The sequence below is a fragment of the Rhipicephalus sanguineus genome, chromosome 5, assembly GCF_013339695.2.
Source record: "Rhipicephalus sanguineus isolate Rsan-2018 chromosome 5, BIME_Rsan_1.4, whole genome shotgun sequence".
NCBI lineage: Eukaryota > Metazoa > Arthropoda > Arachnida > Ixodida > Ixodidae > Rhipicephalus > Rhipicephalus sanguineus.
Window position 1 is genome coordinate 7768629 of NC_051180.1, and position 11216 is coordinate 7779844.

The window sequence follows — 11216 nt, forward strand, 5'->3', positions numbered from 1 at the left end:
AAGTGGAGAGAAAACAAAAGGTAAGCGACGTAAGTTCGATTGACCTTACAAAGACTGAATGTTTTTAAATGATAGTGTTGTAAAAATGAAAAATTTGGAAGTATTAAAGTGATTTCAAATGCGTCATTGGGATTTACCGAAATTTTGATGAAGCAAAAGAAAACAAGGTGTCCTCCTTGTGTAGCGCACGAATTCGCAGATCGTCACGGAGGCGTTCCTGTGGCTACAGATCTAGCCACGAATATTTCGACAATTTACTGCCATAAACTAATTTTCGGAACAAAATGTTGAGATATCGTTTGTTTGGTTGTTAAAGTGGTCATCGTCTTGAGGTTTCTTACAGGTATGGCACGGAGTGGATGGCACCAGACCTAAAAAAATGTATGCACAAACATTTAATGGAGGCCGCCGCGATATCACGAGAGATATTTCCGATTTACTTCTGGGACACCGTTGACTGAAGTAGTTTCACTGTTGGCTGCGGTTTCGTATAGTGTACGCTGTCCGCTCTTATAACAATGTAACAAATATCACTTGCGTACTATATGACTGTTTTTCTCAACGCTTCTTATACGCAAGTCAGCGATATGTCACCCCGATGCAAGCGACATCTGCGCTCGAACGCGCGTTCCGACGTTGGTCTGACTGGTAACACCGCGCACAGCTACTCGCTTTTGTACAGGATGTCGGTCCGAAGTCAAGGAACAACCAGACGACGCATGACGCCAATTCCCACAGTGCGTCGGATCTGCCGAAGTTATTTTTCAATTATTGCCCATGCGGTCAAGGAAATCATCATCGCGAATCCTTGCGTGCGCGCACTCGACACCGCCGAGTGCCTCGAGGTGAAAAAGAAGAAGCCATGGGCCGCCGGAGGAAGCTGGCCGACCTGTCGCCGCAGCCCGTGTACTGGGACCCCCGGTACCAGCGCTACTTCTATGCGGGTTTGCTGCCACCACTGGATGCCGCGGTGTCCCCGAGAGTGGAGATGGACCCAATCAAGCGCACACGCCAACCCTCGATCCTCGTCACCGACCAAGCGGCCGAGTCAGTTCATTGCTAAAGCACTCAGGTTAAGAATAGTGTAGAAACGTGTTCTTGTCGGGCATGACCTATTCTCTGGCACAGCGCACGCTGGTAACAACCCCGTTAGTCGGTATAATTAAGAAAACGAATACTTACTCCGAACAACCGGTAATCACGTTTTACCGCATCGACATTGCTTGTGCGCAACCAGTAATTCAGTCTCGCCTATTAAAGGCCAACTGCAACGAGATTTGGCTTTAACTAAATTTTGCATAAGTGAGCATTTATATACCATTGCAACAGTCTGGGCAATGTCACTGATGTAGTTGTAGCCTTCAGACATACGGCGCGTGCGCCTGGTGGCTGCCATTGTGACGTAGGCACGCCGTTTCAAAGATTCTTCACGGCGCCACGACCAGCTGATAGGCGCCGACTTCTCTTGGAAGGCATGCTGAGTAGCCACGCGTTCTTGGTTTTGTGTCAAGCATTTTATTTAGTATGTGGATAGAAAACGGCAATATTTTTGCTAGCTTATCGTGATGAGTCTGCTCATATTTCTAACGACAGACTTATAACCAATGTTATACGCTGTCATCAAGTAAGTTCCCCACAGATTTCTGGCTACGGCCCTGGTCCAAAGTTATGTTGCAGTTGACCTTTAATGAAGCGTATGTAAGGAGGCCCCTTGCTCTCGGAATGCACAGGCGTAACTCATACTCTGACATAGCATGTGAAGCTTCGTACATTGGTGAAATCGGTGCAGGGAAAATCGTGACGTATGTGCTGCGGTTGTACCAGCCCAGTCGCATCAGCATTGTATATCGTCGTGGACACCATAAAAAATAATTTCTGGGGTTTTACGTTATGATCTCCGGAGCCCTCTACTGCGTGCCTCGTATGTTTATGAGGCACGCCGTAGTGAAGGTCTCCGGAAATTTCGACCACCCGGGGTTCTTTGTACTCAACAAGGTCAGTTGGTACACGACGCTGAGTCGTTGTGTGTCACTTCTTTCCCTTGTCCGGCGTCTTCTTGACTGGCTCTTTGTACTCGGGTCTCTGGGATTTTCGCCTACACTCTTAAAAAAAAAGGGTAGTAAAAGAAGTAGTAACTGCAACATTTACCTCTCCCTTGACACGTTTCTTACCTTTCGCTAACGTTTTCTCCCTTAGAGGTTGTAAATATTGTCGTTGCTACGTAGCGAGTCCGGCTTAATAGAGGTTGCTACGTGCGTACGTGATGAGTTGGTAAACGTTACTACCTCTATCGGGGGCTGCGGTATGTTATGCTGTAACTGTGACAGTGTTATGAAAAATTTAGGCAAATTATATCTTTTTAATTATTTTGAAATAACAGTTTTATGTGACGTCATGGCACACGCATATGCAAGTAGTGAGGTATAAAAATACGGGTCCAGAACACAAAATGGAAGTGAGTTCATGGTCAACTCACCTGTACAACCTGTGCTACCCCAAAGTTGGGCTATACATATCCGAATAGAGTGCTTTGCTGGCCGAGTTGGTTCATTGTCTTAAAATAAAAGCAGAGCGCAACAAGGCAGGACAAGAGAGACAACGCGTCCCGTCTTCTTGTCTCTGTTGTCCTGTCTTTTTTGCACTCTGCTCTTATTTTAGGACTATATATATATATATATATCATTTGAGTTGCTGTTAGAGAGTGTCGCGTAGAATCCTTGATATTCTGTGCATGCCTATCAGTAGCGTAGCCAGAAACTTTTTCCGGGAGGAGGGGGGGGGGGGGGTAATCAACATTTATGCATGTTTGTGCGTGCGTTTGTATGTGTGTGTGTATATATATGTAAACATTCAAAATTTAAAATTTTCGGGAAAAGTTTGGACCCTCCCAACCCGACATCCCCCCCCCCCCTACGCCATTGGTGCCTATATGGGGGTGCGTTCTCATTTATGGCTCGTTCATACCTCTAAGTATACATTGTCATGTGAGGATTTCATTGTGGTGTGTAATTAGCAATGTAATCACACGAAGAGACAATATCATCGCTTTTTTTATTTGAGCTTGTCAGGGCAGTAAAGATACTTTGTATTACTACTTCCCTGTAGTCCAACAAAAAATAGGGCGTTGCAGCCTTGAAGAAAAGTCCGCTTGTCGAAATGTCGGCTCCAGCACACACACCCTGTACGACTCTTTTTCATTGCATACTTCCCTGTAACTAGTAAGTAGTAAGTGTAATGGTAGTAAAGTTACTAACTTGGCAGTTACTAGTTTCAATTACTACGTAGTTACTACTTAGATAATAAGTATTGTGGCAAGCACTTACTGCCTCAAAGTTAGTTAGCATCTTAGAAGAACTTGTTGCGGGTCCAGTTGGTACATAACTTCGAGAAAAACCTAGACGCCTAAGCACCAGGCGTCTAGGTTTTTCTCGAAGTTAGTAAGTACCACGAGCTTTTTTTAAAGGGTGTACGTACATAGAAAATGCGACCGCCTTGGCCGAGATGGAACCCGTGACTTTCGGGTCAGTAGCCGAGCACCGTAACCAGTGTCCCACCATCTTTGGTATAAGTACAACACGTTTCAGAAATAAAAATTCAGTTGAGGAGCACGCGCCCTGCCCACTTCCTTGGTCCCTGTGTCTTCATCGCTGTGGTTTCATTGAATGTAACAAACCAACTAGCCCAAAAGTCTGTTCTATACAGGAACGACCCTTCTGCTTAAACGATTTGCGGTACGCGTTAATCAGGCGTTTATCAATCGCAGCTAGGTCGTACTTGCGGAAGTTCCCGGGAATCTATAATGAAGCGTTTTCGTCTGGGCATCTAGTTTCGCTAGACAAGTTTTCGCTCTTCTATTCCAAAACATGTTTCACCAACAAGCCCAACAGTTCACGCCATCTAGTTTCATACTTTTGGCACCAGCCTGGCGTATCCCAGAGAGCGCAGCAGCACAACTCCCGGTCGCCGTCACGTGAACAGAAACGCTGCGTGTAACGTCACTGGTAGAGCGGCACGTCGACCCTGGCTCAGGCAGCAGTGATGCTGACAACATAGCGAGAACCGCGAAGCGGCACGGCGCGTATAGATTGCTGACTCGCCAGTGACACGGGCCAACCACTGACACTGGCAAAGTATAGCTCGATATTTGTGCAACGTCAGCCAGGGGCGTAACCAGGGGGGGGGGGGGGAGGTTCAACATCCCCCTCCGAAATTTTTCAGTTGTGCTTGCGTATATATACACGCGCACATACAAACGCACGCACGAACATACATAATGTATGGTTGAACCCCCCCCCCCCCCCGAAAAAAAATTTCTGGCTACGCCCCTGACGTCAGCCCTTTCATTCAAATATTGGTGGTGGTTTGACGTTATACTCGACGTTTCTGCTCAAACCACGTGGCTCGTCAGTGTGTGATGGCTAACAGAAGTTTCGCTGCTGTGGGTGGAGAAACGCGCATTAGCGCGATGGTCGGTTGTATAGCTTCAAATTTTGCGACAGCGCAAGGTAGTCGGCTATGCTTATGGCGTCGCCAACGATGATTCGCGTGTTCGAAAGTGTCGATTGCCTTTCCGTCAATCGTAGGCGCGAAGAGCGCCGAGAACGCCACATCTCGTGGAGCTCGCCGGACGACGACGACGAAGGAGCTGCGGCCGAGGACGACCAGCGAGGCACAGCACCCGCACGGCGCCCCGCCGCAAGCGCCACGAGCCTGCTCGTGGTGCTGTCGCTGCTTTCGCTGCTGGCAGTCGCTTTCACGCTCTGGGCCACGGGCTCACTCGAGTACACGGGACGCTCTGCACAAACCGCCAGGCAGGACGCCTCTGCGACGACGACAATGTTCGGAACGACCGCTCCATCGGTCCGGCGCCGCGCGCACTTCGAGACGGGTGCAACCGCTGGTAAAGCAGCAGGTGCTCCCATGACGACGCTGACCGACGACGAGGGGACGAAAATAGAAGGCGGTTCGACGCCAAGTCATGGACGACGACGATCTCGCAGCTTTCGTCGACAAACCCTCACGATGACTCGAGTAGCAACAAAAAGCACCGGGCGCTTACGGCGCGAAAAGAAAAGGATTCCATCCTTGCCTTCTACAAAGTATCGCGTTTTAAGACGGCGGCGAACACCAGACGAGAATTCGTCGGACACGCACCCTCGCAATAAAAAGGGCTGAGCGGATTTGGGATTCAGCCCCGCCCATAGACCTTCACCATTGCCGCGTAGTCCGTAGTATGGGGCTTCTGCACCATGTCACCGTCTGTTTTTGTTTGTCCGAGGTGTCCTCACTACCTTTCTTTACCGAATCAGGTGTTTGCCACCACCCGTAAGCACCAGAAGTAAAAAATTCGGCAGGTCCCACGCCTTCTGGGAATGTTTCATGCGAAGGTGTCAGCGAGTACTTCTATGCTGTATTTTACGGTTTTGAGCCAAGCGTTACGAGGTGGATCGACGTGTTTTTGTAAGTGCAGTAGCTGTGTGCACATCGTGGGCTTACCAGACACCTCGAAAACGACAACACTGGCGTTTAAAGAGTAACTTAGGGTGCGACGTAACGTCAGCCCTCACGTTAGAGTACATACGTCAGTATTACCTAAACTAAATGCAATTTATGGTCCAGTCTTGTGAATATCGTACGTAACATTCGTTAATGTATTCCTCCGGGGTGGAGCAATGCTTCAATATAGCTTGCTGAATCATAGGAATACAAATGTAATGTTTATTAGACTGCTATAAAAGCGGAGCCAACACTGAAGCCACCGATGTTAATCTGATATGACGCCTGTATCGAAGGAGTACATATGTAGTGTTTATTGCTTTCTTGTAAAATTAGATAGCCAGCATCACAAACACAATCGACATTGCACCGAAATTACGCCTGCATAGGCTGTTTTTCCAAACCAGTTTATAGACCTGGCGTGGCTCTGTGGTAGAATACGTGAGTGCCACGCAGAATGCTTGGGTTCGATCCCTGCTGGGATCCTAATTTTTACTCTTTCCATTCATCGGGTCAGCGCTGCCGCTGTAGGTTTTCCTTAATGATCTCGCATTTAAATTACCAATGTCTGTTCTCGCCGTTCCTGGGTAGATAGCTGTCAAACACCTGTGGCGCATACCCGTGCACCGCGGCCCGAGGTGAACGGGTATGTGCCACACGTGTCTGGAGCAAATGATTTCACGACGTACTCGGCAGGATTTCCACGTTATTCATCTCGTGACCGGACAGTCATATTCGTCAAATCCTCTTACCCACCCATGCCAATTTGGGTCTACCCCAATTTAAGGAAGCGATCATGAGAGCGCCCAGACGTAGGCGGCTAGATAGATAGACAGATAGATAGATAGAAAGAAACGCCCAAAGCGCCAGAGGTTCGCTGAGAAATGCTTCGCATTTAATACCTTACAATGAAACTACACGTTTGATAGGTATTGAAATAAGAGCTACTACTGGTGCATGAAAGGCGACGACAGGGGCAGGCTACAATTTCAGGGGTCTGCTGGCCCTTTCATTCCCCGACATGGCGCCGCCGTTGTTATCGGCGGCGCCACATGAATCACAATACCGAGCTGTTTCATGAAAGCGGCAGCAGAACCTTATGCAAATTAACGCTGAGTTAGTGGTTACGGCGTCATGCATTCCTCATGGAAAAAGTTAATCATGTAATGTATTTTATCAACACGTTTACAATGTAGACTTGTTGCAACGCACACGCAGAAATTCCGATAAGAGAACTACATATTTCATTTGTAGTTGTTTAGGTAAACTGAATGACTGGTCAAGCCAACAACAAATGACAATAGCGTTTATTGCCTTCATAACATCAAGTTGCTCCGGAGCTCTATATATGGTACATATGTACTGGGTGTTTCAAGAAATGTGTCCAAGATCCTCAAACATCGGGAAAATGCGATATTTGCTCGCTGCCTCCACAATTGCTTTTTCGGTAACGGCGGGCATCTTAAGATGGTGAAAGACATAGTTTGGGACAGTAAGAAAGTTGAATTAACTTTTTATTAGTGAATTTAAGTGGTTATGTGAAATGGGAGATTTGAAGTTGTTCACGCGAAGAACCCATTGCAGATTTGAGATAGAAAAAGGCGGCCTCTAGTAATTATTGTGGCGTAATGAAATTCAAACAATTTCAACGGCGAACCACCGATGAGTGCAAGAAGCAGACGACCAGAATGACGTCACTGTTCAAGACAATTAACGAATACAGAGGTGTCGTTCTTCCGCGTCCGTTAGCGTGTATGCGTGCCATGCACGCTATAATTGCAAGCGCAGCCCGCACAGCCACACAACGAAGTCGGTCGATGGTTGATATCACGACACTCACTCATTCTGGACGTCTCGGAAGAATAGTTCATCTCTTCCCCCTTTCGGTTTCGCCACTGAATTTAGTTGAATTTCATTACTTCGCAATTATTACTAGAGGCCACTTTTTCGAAATCTCAAAGCTGGAATGGGTTCTTTGCATGAAGGGCTTCAATTCTCCTATTTTACATGACCGGTTAACTCCGTTAATTAAAAAGTTAATTAATTTAACCTTCATAATTGCTGACCTAAATGATGTCTTTAGCCATCTTGAGATGCATGCGGCTACAAAAGAAGTAATTGTGAAGGCATCGCACAAATATCGCATTTCTCTGATTTTGAGCATTTTGAACACATTTCTTGAAACACCCTGCATATCTATATATATTGTCTGTTAGTTCTCATTATGTCCTGCTTACAGCCTTCTTAGGCTAGCAGTACTTTACAAATAAATAAATAAATAAATAAATAAATAAATAAATAAATAAATAATATTGTGTCCAACAAAGAAAAACAAGCCCTTGAACATCATCTTCTTTCCTTCACACACACACACACACACACACACACACACACACACACACACACACACACACACACACACACATATATATATATATATATATATATATATATATATATATATATATATATATATATATATATATATATATATATATATATATATATATATATATATATAATGTGTGTGTGTGTTAACTAAGCTCAGCAATGTAGAGAACTGCACATATTTAAGTCATGTTTTAAAAGAAAAGAACTTAGCATGTTCAATAGAAACTTGCGTGGGGCATATGACAATTTGGAAGTGAATATACGTTTGTAGGGGTGTAAGCAATATAAGCATCCCCTACGCATAATGAGGAGAAAACGATATTCATTAGTGTAAACTATATTACATGAGGGTAGAAAATTTGCGGATTTTCACAACTTTATTCTTCTTCTGGAGTCATACATCCACCATGAATGCGTCTCACACTCTGAAAAAAAAACGTACGTGTAAATTTGTAAAGCCTCTAGAGTCTGTGACCGTGGCGCAATGGATAGCGTGCCCGGCATCTGTTGTAGCGGACCGAGCGGTCGTTGGTTCGATGCCCGTTGACGGAACTTTTTTTCTTTGCCATCTGATCGTGTAAATTTTTTCGACGTCATTTCCGTGACGGAAATACGTCACTGAAGTCTTGGTGGACCCCGGCATAAAACACTTTAGTGTTAAAATTATGTCTTCTTCCTTTTCTTTCTTTTTTCTTTGTCCCGGAACGATAATCGTCATCTGGCTCGCTTGCGTTTTCCTTCTTGAAAGCTCGGCGTTCGCCACTTTTCCGTCACGAATGCTACGTCGCGTTGATAACGCGAATGCCGTTCGTGACTTGGAAGCGCCGCGGGCTCACGGCGACTGTGCAAGGAGAGACACATGAAGGTTATTGTTGTGGGACAAAAAATGATGACAGCTTCGCCCTAGGGGTGCCAAGCCCGAAGGAAGGGCCGAGCTGGCCGGCCTTCCTTGTTTCTCTTTAACACGAAAGCGTGTCTTATGCCGGGGTCCACCAAGACTTTCATTACGCCTTTCTGTCACGGAAATACGTCAACAAAGTGAACGCGATGAGATGGCAAAGAAAAAAAAGAACGCGTAGAAAAATATCCGTTGACAGGAGTCGAACCCACGACCACTCGGTCCGCCATCGGCTGGCGGGCGTTTAACCCACTATCCTCCGCGAAACACGTGGAGGAAGCTACACGAATGCGCCTTTTATCTCTCACTTTCCTGCCACAGTGGTCTTGGTTCGCGGGGGTGTCGCCGTGTGAACGCGTTACAGTAAAGTAATGCGTGCTCTCCGCGTTTATCTCCGGCAACGCGCTGTTGCTATGACCGTCTTATTCGGCGCGTTTCCAATAGCAAAAGTGTAATTTCATGAACGCTTTAACACACCGCGAGGTAGCGGCTTAAGCCTCACTCATAGCATCCATCCATATTTAAAAAAAAAAAAGCTCTCCGACGCTCGCCTGGCTGTCGCACCACGTTCCCCACTCGCCCTGTGAGAATTCACGGCTAGGCTAGAGGGAAGACACGACGCGCATCGCGTTTCACGACGTTTTGAAGCAGTGCATATTGAGTATCAGTGTTTATTATGTGCTCGTTGATGCCATCCTTGCGCGGAATTCGCCATATGCGCTGTCCTGGTATATGTTAACAACTTCAGCTACCGCAACGTTTAAATCATGATCGTGGGCGTTGGTCGTCTGGATGGAGATGTGCCTCTAGGCGTCAACGCGGGTGCGTCCGCATCAAGTGACGCTACATCTGCCAAACAACAATAGCCAATGCACAAGCTCTCAAATATCACTGTACTATAAAGAATCAGCTTCTGTGACGACACGTTTCACTTTCATCTTATACTGATTCCTATGACGAAGGGATGAGCCATCTTTTTTTTTCTCTTTCTTTCTCTATCTGTTTATTGTGCCTGTTGCTTTCTATTTCTTTCTTTCTATATATATATATATATATATATATATATATATATATATATATATATATATATATATATATATATTTCTTTCTCGCTCTTTTCATCTTTATTTTGCTTTCTCCCCTTTCTTTCTCTCGCTTTCTTTGTTCCTCTTTATTTCTCTCTCTCTTTCACGTGCTCCACTTTGCCGAGGGGCACAGTTTTCTTTTAACGCTCGCTCCTGCTGCAAGTGGGGCTTGCCCAATTCCTGTGGCGCATGCCCACCTGTTGTTTTCTGCGGACACCAAAGTTTACACGGCCGGCTCGAACAGCTCTGCTGTTAAAACACGCCCTTTTTAACGCGACAGCGTTAAAGGGCTCCCGTTAATGGGATTTATACCAAAATTGGTATGGTGTAACATGACTATATGGCGAACATTAATGACAGGCAATAACATGAAAATCATGACATGCATGTCATGAATGGCATGATTTAGATACCACGGTCTTGGTGCTCTTGTGGCTGTTTCGTTGACTTGATATATACCAAAATTGGTATGGCGTGACAAGAGTATATGACAAACATAAGTAGCAGTAGACATTCGATGAAATATGATCATTGGACACAGAGTCCTGCGCGAGTCCTGTTTTCCTCGTCTTTGTCTTTGTGTTTTTAGCGCAGTTTTAGTCGTCATTATGAATTTAAACCAACTAGCCCGACTTGGCGCTCTGCATAAGTAGCAGGTTCTAACGTGCAAATCACGTCACGCATGTCATGTACAGCGTGATTTACATGACATGGTTTCGGGGCGATCGCGGCAGTTTAATTGAATGGATATATACCAAAATTGGCACGAGAAAACATTTCTGTATGACGAACACAAATGACAGGTGGTTACATGAAAATCATGACATGCATGTCATGTACGGCATGCTTTACATGCCACGCTCATGGTGCACTCGCGGCCGTTTCGCTAGCTTGACATGTACCGAATTTGGTATTGCGTGACGTTGCCGCATGACGTGCATAAACGACAGGTGGTAACCTGACAATCATGACATGCATGTCATGTAGGGAATGATTTACATGCCACGCTCATGATGCGCTCGCGGCCTGTTCGCTAGCTGTATATACACCAAAACTGATACTGTCCAACGTCACCGTATGACGAACATAAATGACAGGTGGTTACATGAAAATCATGACATGCATGTCATGTACGGCAGGATTTCCATTCTCTGATCATGGTACACTCGCCTCCGTTTTGCTAGCTTGGCATGTACCAAATTGGGTAGTACATAACATGACTATATGGCGAACATAAATTACGGGTGGTAACACGACATGTAGGTCATGTAGGGCATGACTTACATGCCACGCTCATGGCGTGCTCGCGGCCGTCTCGCTTGCTTGATATGCACCAAAAGTGGTAT